Here is a 10,468-nt window from a genome sequence, read left to right on the forward strand (position 1 = left end):
TATCTACACTCAAAATATAAAGATATGAAGGCCTTGTAAGGTGAAAGAGGAAACTCACTCAATCAACTTCTTCACGCTAAAAAAAGGTTTTCTTCGCTCAATTTAGGGTGGCTTTAGGACGCCCTATAAAAGATTTCTTCGTTTTATAGGGTCCATATATAAACTGCAGTTAAGTTACATCTTTAACAGCGGTTGAGTTTCTCAGTGCGAGAGGCTCAAGCATCTGTGAAGGTGTTAAAGGTGGGCCGGTCCACACCGTTCTAACACACACACACACACACAAACAAAAGAGACGCGAGTCACGAGCCGAGTTTGAATAAACAAGCATGGAGACACACAAATTATTCCTGAGTTGCTCACGTCACATAGTTTAAAACTGCCCTGCATTCTAACGCCAATTATGTAGAGAATTTTGGTTAGCTCAAAGAATTTCAAATTGATCAATATGTGTGTACAAGTATGAGACTATGTTTCTCTCGTCACCTGTGCACTGCAAATCTCCACCAGGTCATTTGACCAATGAATAGGATGAAATGAGTTATTTAAAACATACATTTCAGTCAGGGAAAGTAGTTTAACTCACAGGAAATTGTGTATAATAATCGTCATTAAATATACGCAATTTCCAGTTTCTGATCAGTAGCAGTAATAATGATATCGACTGGTCTCTTTGTCCAGCAAATTGTTCAGTGATACCCATTACTCTGACGTTGGCTCGTCGTCACTGAATGGGATTTCGGCAGCCTCAGTCTAATTTAAAGTTTACAATACGGCTAGGCTAGCATGAGCATAGTCAGATGCGAATGACAAGCAGTCAACGTTACTATGGTAGAAGTTAAAATAATAAAAAAATGAATACTGTATAGTGTATCGTGGGTAAATTTCAAACTAGACTAAAAATAAGGTATAACATTTTAATTTAGGATTTTAAAAGTTAACTTAACGTTACCACAGACCGCATCCAGAACTAAGCTAATTAACGTTAACATTAACCAAACAGGGCATTTATTTATTAAATTAATATAGAAACCCTCCAAAAACACTACTTATCTTACGTGTAATCTAACGTTACATCAGCAAAAAAATTATGAATAAGAGTAGATTTTAAGCGCTTACCTTTTCCTTCTCATCCGTCTTCTGGAAGTTGACCGTTAATGACGGGCACCCGCACGGCGCACTTACACAGCACTCAGAAAGTGACGTGCGCTGGTTTTAACATTTGTCCCGTTCCCCCTTTCAATAAACCATTCACAACCATAAATTATCACCATTTGCTAAGCAAACTATTTGGTTTTTGTTTTGCCATTAATTTGATGACAAACATTTCTATATTTTAAATGACGGGTTATACTTATATAATAATTCATTCCATCATGCAAAATGCTTGACGAATTCAGTATATTCCCCATATTATAGGCTATTAAAACGGTTTACACCTTTAAAAATAAGCTTAATACATGTAGTGCAATAATATGAAAAGTTAGTTGGAGACCTGCTGACCACGTCGCTATAACGTTTCCCACGCGACCAACCAGCGACGTCTTTTAAGGACGTGCCTACGACGTTTCTGGGACGTTAGCCAAAATTAAAAAATATGGAACGATACCACCAACGCAAGTGCCCGACTCCAGCTTTTAGCCATCTGAAAAGAATGCTTGAAATGCACAAGTCACTGATAGGGCAAAAGGAGCTGAAGCCATCTTTGTTTGTATCCCGTCATGTACGAGAGAGTGCTGTCTTTCCATGCGGGCTAAAGAAATCTGGAGCTGCGACGCAGAAAGCGCAAAGGCCGCAAGTACAGAACGTGGTGAGGCGCGCTTCGTTCCACTGCCCATTGGCTGGTGGCCAGTTTTACTCTTGACACTCCAATACAGCTCTGTTGTGAGCAGAAAAGAATGCTGGAAGTACATGAGTCACTGACAGGGCCAAAGTAGCTGAAGCCCAAGGTTTGGATCCCATCATGTCATGAGAGCGCTGTCTTTCCATGCTGGCTGAAAAAAAATGTGAAGTTGCGACACAGGAAGCGCAAAGGCTGCAAACACGGTCCACGAGAAAGCACGCTTTGCTCCAACGCACATTGGTGTGTGGTCAGATTTAGTCTGCTATTGAAACTGCAGTGCAGCTCTGCTGTGAGCAGAGCACCCAAAAATACAGGTCACTCGGAAAGGTTCCCCTCCACGGAAATCTTTAGTAAAAGGCGAAAGATTTATGCGTCTATGAAGAGAAACTCGAGTTGCGTGCCCATGTGCTTGAGCATGTGCGCTCCCTGTGGTAAACCACTATGCTCACAAAGGGTAATCTAGGGTGCCGATAAGATTTTCATCTCCCCCTCACTCCAAATGGGAGGAGTAAAAGTTAAAAAGTCTCTTCCATCATCCATTCTCGCCTGCCACACAGGAGGCCTGGCTCTGATTCCCGGGCAAATGCAGGAACAGAGTTCTTTCAAGTAAGGGGTGTGTGTTTGCACGTGTGTGGGATTCTTTAAAATGAGCCTTGAAGGCCAAGCCTGATTTGCTAGAAGGAGCTCCAAACTTTGCATATTGACCCAACCCCCCTTTCCCTGGATTTGACGTGTAACAGTTACGCACCATTACTAAATCCAGGGCAATGTGAAGGCCCAAGTTCTCCCAGCCGAGCATTGATGGTTCAGTGGTAGAATTCTCGCCTGCCACGCGGAGGCCAGCCGCACGTAACTGTAGAGCGCTAACTAGCCAATAGGAACGAAGGAAGGCGGGATGAATAAATTACACACAATTAGAGGTTCGAATCCCGCCTCAGCCACAAATACCACAAACTGAATTTGTAATCGTTTTTCATCTAGATACACTTTAAGAACGATTTACATATAATAAACAAAATAAAAAAACAAACCGAAAGATAAAAATAAACTTGTAATAATTGTTTTTGTGTAAGATTTTTAAAAATGCAACAATCTTTATAAACATTTACAATATAATAGGGTATATTAATCTTTAATACAGACAATATTCGAAAGTGAATAATTGAAAAGAAGATTTCAATCATGTTTTAGACATTTATTTTTTTTAAAGAGACATTCACTTCATATTTGTATAACTATGTACAGAAAACCCATATATATGAAATATAACTAATAAACACCAACAAATAGTACGTTTTTCATTTTATTGATAGTACAATAATATACATATTATATAAAAATTAAAAAAGGTCATTAGTACAGTATAGTACTAACCAAAATATATAATAATTAAATAAATATACTTAAATACTTATAGAATTGTCATATGTAGCCCCATGTTTCGTGTCTTTTGCCTTGTGTTTGCACTGTTTGTCATTTGGTTTCTCCCTCTGTCTTCCCCCGTCTGTTTGTAATGATTTGGTTTAGCCCTATGATTAGTCTTCGTTAGTGTCATCTGTATCACCTGTGTTTTCTTGATTAGTTTGCCTTTATAAGTCTGTCTTTGAGTTCTGTCTTTTGTCGGTCATTGAATGTAGCACGTGTGTGGTAACCTCCTGTCTTTGCTTGTGAAGATCAAGATTAAAAGTGTTCATTATTCGAGTTTTGGCTTCCGTCTCATCTAACCAGCACCAGTCTATGACAGAATGACCGACCTAAACATGACAGCTGGAGGGCGGCTTTGGAGCTTGCGGCAAGGCGGACGAGAGTTGGAGCGGTATGTGACAGAATTCATTGAGCTGTACCATCTGGTGAGCTGGCCCGATACCACTCTCGGCATTGTGTTTCTGTCGGGGCTGGACGAGGATATAATCCAGTGTGATATTCCTGATCACGATTTTCCGTTTGTCGAATTGGTCAATTTCATTCTTTATTTAAACTGCTCTAATTTCGAGGTAGAACAAATAAAGGGAGAGATTCAGATGCATCGCCCAGCCCCCTCAGAAACATGCCACATCGCACCAGCTCACCCGAAGCCAAGAACTGCCACATGCCGATCCAACGTCTCAGACCGCCTACCACGCCCCGAACACCCCGAAGTCCTCTTAAGCTCCATAGTCGCTCTCAGTTCAGTACCACCGGCAGCTACAATGCCTAAGTCCGCACGCAAGAGGGCGCCAACACCTGAGTCTGCATGCAAGGAGGCTGCAACGCCCGAGTCTGCATACAGAGTGGCTGAAGTGGCCTTCGTTCCTGAATTCCCGGCCGAGAGGGCCTTTGATCCTGATTTCCCGGCCAAGAAGGCCGAAGTTCCTGAGTTCCTGTTGAAAGAGGCCACTGTTCCTGAGTTCCCGGCCAGGATGGCCGATGTTCCGGTTTTCCCGGCCAAGATGGCCGATGTTCCCGAGTCTCCGGCCAAGAGGGGTGATATCGACACAATGGACGATATTGACGAGGATTTAATAGACTGGTTTGGAGAAGTAATTCCCTACCCTCCTGAGTTCCCGCTGGTTCCGCCCAGCCGTCCTGAGTTCCCGCTGGTTCCGCCCAGCCGTCCTGAATCTCCGCCAGTCTCATCCAGTCGTCCAGAATCCCCGCTGGTTTCGCCCGGCCTTCCTGATCCTCCAGTCTCCGCGCCTCCAGAGCGCCCTCCAGTGTCCGCTCCTCAAGAGCGCCGTCCAGAGCCCGCTCCTCAAGAGCGCCGTCCAGAGCCCGCTCCTCAAGAGCGCCGTCCAGAGCCCGCTCCTCAAGAGCGCCGTCCAGAGCCCGCTCCTCAAGAGCGCCGTCCAGAGCCCGCTCCTCAAGAGCGCCGTCCAGAGCCCGCTCCTCAAGAGCGCCGTCCAGAGCCCGCTCCTCAAGAGCGCCGTCCAGAGCCCGCTCCTCAAGAGCGTCGTCCAGAGCCCGCTCCTCAAGAGCGTCGTCCAGAGCCCGCTCCTCCAGAGCGCCGTCCAGAGCCTTCGCTGGTCCCGTCCAGCCGTCCAGAGCCTTCGCTGGTCCCGTCCAGCCGTCCAGAGTCTCAGCTGCTCTCGTCCTGCCGTCCAGAGTCTCAGCTGCTCTCGTCCTGCCGTCCCCCCTACGAATTGCTGAATCTCCCCAAGAAAATTTTGGGGGGGGGGGCTACATACCCCTAGTCCACGTGACCTGGCCAAGGACTAAGGCCAGGGCCACGGGGGCTGCCCAGTCATGGCAGTATGAACTGTCTGTCCGGCCATGGTCCCCGGACCCGCCATGGCTCCTTGAACTATCTGTCCAGCCATGGTCCCCGGACCCGCCATGGCTCCTTGAACTATCTGTCCAGCCATGGCCCCCTGACCCGCCATGGCTCCTTGAACTATCTGTCCGGCCATGGCCCCCTGACCCGCCATGGCTCCTTGAACTGTCTGTCCGGCCATGGCCCCCTGACCCGCCATGGCTCCTTGAACTGTCTGTCCGGCCATGGCCCCCTGACCCGCCATGGCTCCTTGAACTGTCTGTCCAGCCATGGTCCCCTGACCCGCCATGGCTCCTTGAACTGCCTGTCCGGCCGTGGCCGCCCGATCCGCCATGGCCACTTGAACTGCCTGACCGGCCGTGGCCGCCCGATCCGCCATGGCCACTTGAACTGCCTGACCGGCCGTGGCCGCCTGAACCGCCATGGCTTCCTGTTCCGCCCTGGAGGCCTCCCCAACCCAGGAAGGTCCTGCCCCGTAGCGGCCTCCAGGGCGCCCGCCCTCCCTCCCTGGTGTTTCCGTCACGGCGCGGGACGCGCCTACCGGGAGGGGGAGGTAGTGTCATATGTAGCCCCATGTTTCGTGTCTTTTGCCTTGTGTTTGCACTGTTTGTCATTTGGTTTCTCCCTCTGTCTTCCCCCGTCTGTTTGTAATGATTTGGTTTAGCCCTATGATTAGTCTTCGTTAGTGTCATCTGTATCACCTGTGTTTTCTTGATTAGTTTGCCTTTATAAGTCTGTCTTTGAGTTCTGTCTTTTGTCGGTCATTGAATGTAGCACGTGTGTGGTAACCTCCTGTCTTTGCTTGTGAAGATCAAGATTAAAAGTGTTCATTATTCGAGTTTTGGCTTCCGTCTCATCTAACCAGCACCAGTCTATGACAAGAATAAACCACAACAACAAATATAATAAAATGTAAAGATGTGTAAAACACAGAAAAAACAAGAAATATATGTATTTTAAATTAAACTAGATAAAAAGTTTGTTAGCAGACTTTAAGTTGGCTTGAGAAAGCCTAGCCAGTAAGTTTTAAGTAGTTTTAAAAGCTTTTAGTTTAAAGAAAGTTTAAAGGTTTTCAGTTTGAAATAGTTTTACTTTGATTAATAAAGTTTGAAGATAGATAGGCTAGATAGATATAAATAGTTTGAAAATAGATTTATAGATATAAATAGTTAGAAGATATAAATAGTTTGAATGTGAATAGATGCTAAGGTGTTGCTATGCGGTTGCTAAGGTACCCAGGGTGGTTGCTAAGGTGTTGCTATGCGGTTGCTAGCATTATTTAAGCAAGACTAGCAAGTCGCTAGCATGATTTTAGCATGACTAGCAAGTCGCTAGCATGATTTTAGCATTATTTTAGCATGACTAGCAAGTCACTACCATGATTTTAGCACGACTAGCAAGTCGCTAGCATGATTTTAGCATGACTAGCAAGTCGCTAGCATGATTTTAGCATGACTAGCAAAGTCGCTAGCATGATTCTAGCATGACTAGCAAGTTGTTAGCATGATATTAGCATGACTAGCAAGTCACTAGCATGATTTTAGCAAGACTAGCAAGTCGCTAGCATTATTTAACCCTCTGGGGTCTGAGGGTGTTTTGGGGCCCTGAAAAAGTTTTGACATGCCTTGACATTTGTGCTTTTTTCAGTATGTTAAAAACATATTAATATCCTAAATCTAAATACATTGTAATTAGCACAAATTGGACTACAAAAATATGTAAGCAGCATGAATGTACATTTTTTAGTTTTTGAGAAAACAACGTTTATGCGTGCATAGTGAAAAACTAAATTTTTGGAGTCACTGAAATAAGGTCATCTAACACATACAGAATATTTGTTCTCGGGACTTTCGAGAATTGGATGTAGTAGGCTTGGTTTTTTTCTACCAAATGATGTGAAAATCATCTAGTTCACTTGTTTTCACAAAACAGTATATAGATTTACATTTTTGAAGACACTTTTTGTTTCGAATGGCTGTATGCGAGAAGGCGTGAATGATCATGAATAATGCTGTGATTTACACCTGAGAAGACAAAGACCTGCATAATGAGCCGCATAATGAGCCATTCAGTCAGATGTTGACTAAGAGGAAACAACAGAAAGAATAAAGGAAAAATGAAAGGACAAAATAAATATATATTTTGTTTGAAGCTTATTTTGAATATATTTAACGATCACATAAAAGAACTTGAGATTCACTTGTGAGTGCAGTTAAACTTTTTATTAGGAACAAAAGTAATAAACAACACAGAAGTCAAGATGTCGTGGGTGCAATATCCAAATCACTCGCAGGAAACTTGAACACAGGAAAACGGGGAACAGCAGAAACTGCAAAGAAAACAAGTAGATGTGAGCAACACAATGATCTGACAAAGACAGAGCTAACATGGAGAAAACACATACACTACCAGCCAAACTTTTTTATTATTAAAAGTTTTTTTTTTAAGTGAGCAGTTTTTTTTACATAGTAAACCTATTTCACAAAATTAGATAATTATTTTTCTTTAAAAAAGTACCTTTGACTGGTAAGTGTATAGCATAGGTGTATAACAGTTAGGTGCAAATAAAAACAGTGCAAGATAAATACAGGTGTGAGGTTTGTAATGAAGTGATACAGGAGAAACCACACATCTTCTACCTTTCATACAGATTACTTAAAAAGAGAATATTAGTTTTTTATTTGAATTGGTTTATGTAAACGTAAACATTTCAAGCTTTCTACACGTATATGTATTATGTTTGTGAGGCACGTAATCACTGAGATTTAGGTTGTTTCATTTATGTGTCTGTGAAAAGATATAACAGAGACAGTGAAGGCAGAGTGCGTGCCCTGTCTGTTTTCTTATTTTCATAAAAGCACAGTGTATACAATTAAAAATATACCCTCTACAGTTTCGAATGATGTATTGGTTGTATTTGTACGATCAAAACTGACAGAGAATTTTACATTCTTTTCGGCATTATTACAAAAGCGTGCCTCAGAACGCGCCGGCACGTTTTTCGACCAAAGTTGAAACATCCTGTCATCATGAGACATTTAGATGCAGTGAAATGAAACATACTTTATAATGTTTCACTTGCTGTAATCAGGAAATACAGTTGGCAAAAAGTCTTAACTGGTAAAATGTGTGCACATTCTGTCACAGTAACAACTAACAAGTATAATAGAAAAAAAAACTTACTTGTGTAAATATCTCCTCTGCTCGTTCACGCCGTGTCTCATATAATGTTCATCTTCTGAAGTAAGTTTTATTCCTGACAGCCCGTCTTCTGCCAGAAAGGCCTAACTTGAAAGAATAGAAACTGCTTTCTCCTTTGTTTACTGTGATGTGGGCGTCTACTTTTGGCGCGGCGCCCTCACGTGGACGATTTGAATTTGAAAAGATAGAATCGCTCTTGGGTGTGATCTAATTAAAACTAATGAAGCAGACAAGAGAGACTGGACATTGTGTTGGTTTCATACGGATTACTTTATCACAGAATATTTTATTTCGATAAACATTACTTCATTTGAAAGTATAGATATCAAGCTTTCTCTACATATATTGCTTATGTCTCTGTGTTGTGTATTGGCTGAGTTATAGTCTATTTTAATGACGCGTTTCTGAATGAAGATCACGGAGATCAACGCGGCAGACAGCACACCCTTTTTGTTTTCTCTATTTTGTAAAATCACAATATTTTTTTGGTTTTGTGAGTATATACAAATAAAAGTAGACCCTTTACAGATTCGATTGATGTACTGCTTTTATCTGTACAATCAGAAATGGCCGAGTAATTGAAGTTCCTTTTGGGAAACTGCCACAAAACGCGTATACGCGTGTTTGGACCCCAGGGGGTTAAGCAAGACTAGCAAGTCGCTAACATGATTTTTAGCATGACTAGCAAGTCGCTAGCATGATTTTACCATGACTAGCAAGTCGCTAACATGATTTTAGCACGACTAGCAAGTCGCTAGCATGATTTTTGCACGACTAGCAAGTCGCTAGCATGATTTTAGCACGACTAGCAAGTCGCTAGCATGATTTTAGCACGACTAGCAAGTCGCTAGCATGATTTTAGCATTATTTTAGCATGACTAGCAAAGTCACTAGCATGATTCTAGCATGACTAGCAAGTCGCTAGCATGATTTTAGCATGACTAGCAAGTCGTTAGCATGATTTTAGCAAGACTAGCAAGTCGCTAGCATGATTTTAAACATGACTAGCAAGTCGCTAACATGATTTTTAGCATGACTAGCAAGTCGCTAGCATGATTTTACCATGACTAACAAGTCGCTAGCATGATTTTAGCATGACTAGCAAGTCGCTAGCATGATTTTAGCATGACTAGCAAGTCGCTAGCATGATTTTAGCAAGACTAGCAAGTCGCTAGCATGATTTTAAACATGACTAGCAAGTCGCTAGCCTGATTTTAGCATGACTAGCAAGTCGCTAGCATGATTTTAGCATTATTTTAGCATGACTAGCAAGTCACTAGCATGATTTTAGCACGACTAGCAAGTCGCTAGCATGATTTTAGCATGACTAGCAAGTCGCTAGCATGATTTTAGCATGACTAGCAAAGTCGCTAGCATGATTCTAGCATGACTAGCAAGTTGTTAGCATGATATTAGCATGACTAGCAAGTCACTAGCATGATTTTAGCAAGACTAGCAAGTCGCTAGCATTATTTAAGCAAGACTAGCAAGTCGCTAACATGATTTTTAGCATGACTAGCAAGTTGCTAGCATGATTTTACCATGACTAGCAAGTCGCTAACATGATTTTAGCACGACTAGCAAGTCGCTAGCATGATTTTTGCACGACTAGCAAGTCGCTAGCATGATTTTAGCACGACTAGCAAGTCGCTAGCATGATTTTAGCATTATTTTAGCATGACTAGCAAAGTCACTAGCATGATTCTAGCATGACTAGCAAGTCGCTAGCATGATTTTAGCATGACTAGCAAGTCGTTAGCATGATTTTAGCAAGACTAGCAAGTCGCTAGCATGATTTTAAACATGACTAGCAAGTCGCTAACATGATTTTTAGCATGACTAGCAAGTCGCTAGCATGATTTTACCATGACTAACAAGTCGCTAGCATGATTTTAGCATGACTAGCAAGTCGCTAGCATGATTTTAGCATGACTAGCAAGTCGCTAGCATGATTTTAGCAAGACTAGCAAGTCGCTAGCATTATTTTAAACATGACTAGCAAGTCGCTAGCCTGATTTTAGCATGACTAGCAAGTCGCTAGCATGATTTTATCATTATTTTAGCATGACTAGCAAGTCGCTAGCATGATTTTAGCATGACTAGCAAGTCGCTAGCATGATTTTAGCACGACTAGCAAGTCGCTAGCATGATTTTAGCACGACTAGCAAGTCGCTAGC

The 10,468-nt window shown here is 42.6% G+C and overlaps 1 non-coding gene across 1 annotated transcript; it reads right to left on the bottom strand.

The window, feature by feature from the left end:
- Nucleotides 1-2,120: 2,120 nt before the first annotated feature.
- On the bottom strand, nt 2,121-2,236 carry LOC141286975 (U5 spliceosomal RNA). The gene has a single exon (XR_012339383.1). It is a non-coding gene; the product is annotated as a U5 spliceosomal RNA (small nuclear RNA).
- Nucleotides 2,237-10,468: the final 8,232 nt, after the last annotated feature.

This window comes from Garra rufa, chromosome 1, assembly GCF_049309525.1.
Source record: "Garra rufa chromosome 1, GarRuf1.0, whole genome shotgun sequence".
Classification (NCBI taxonomy): domain Eukaryota; kingdom Metazoa; phylum Chordata; class Actinopteri; order Cypriniformes; family Cyprinidae; genus Garra; species Garra rufa.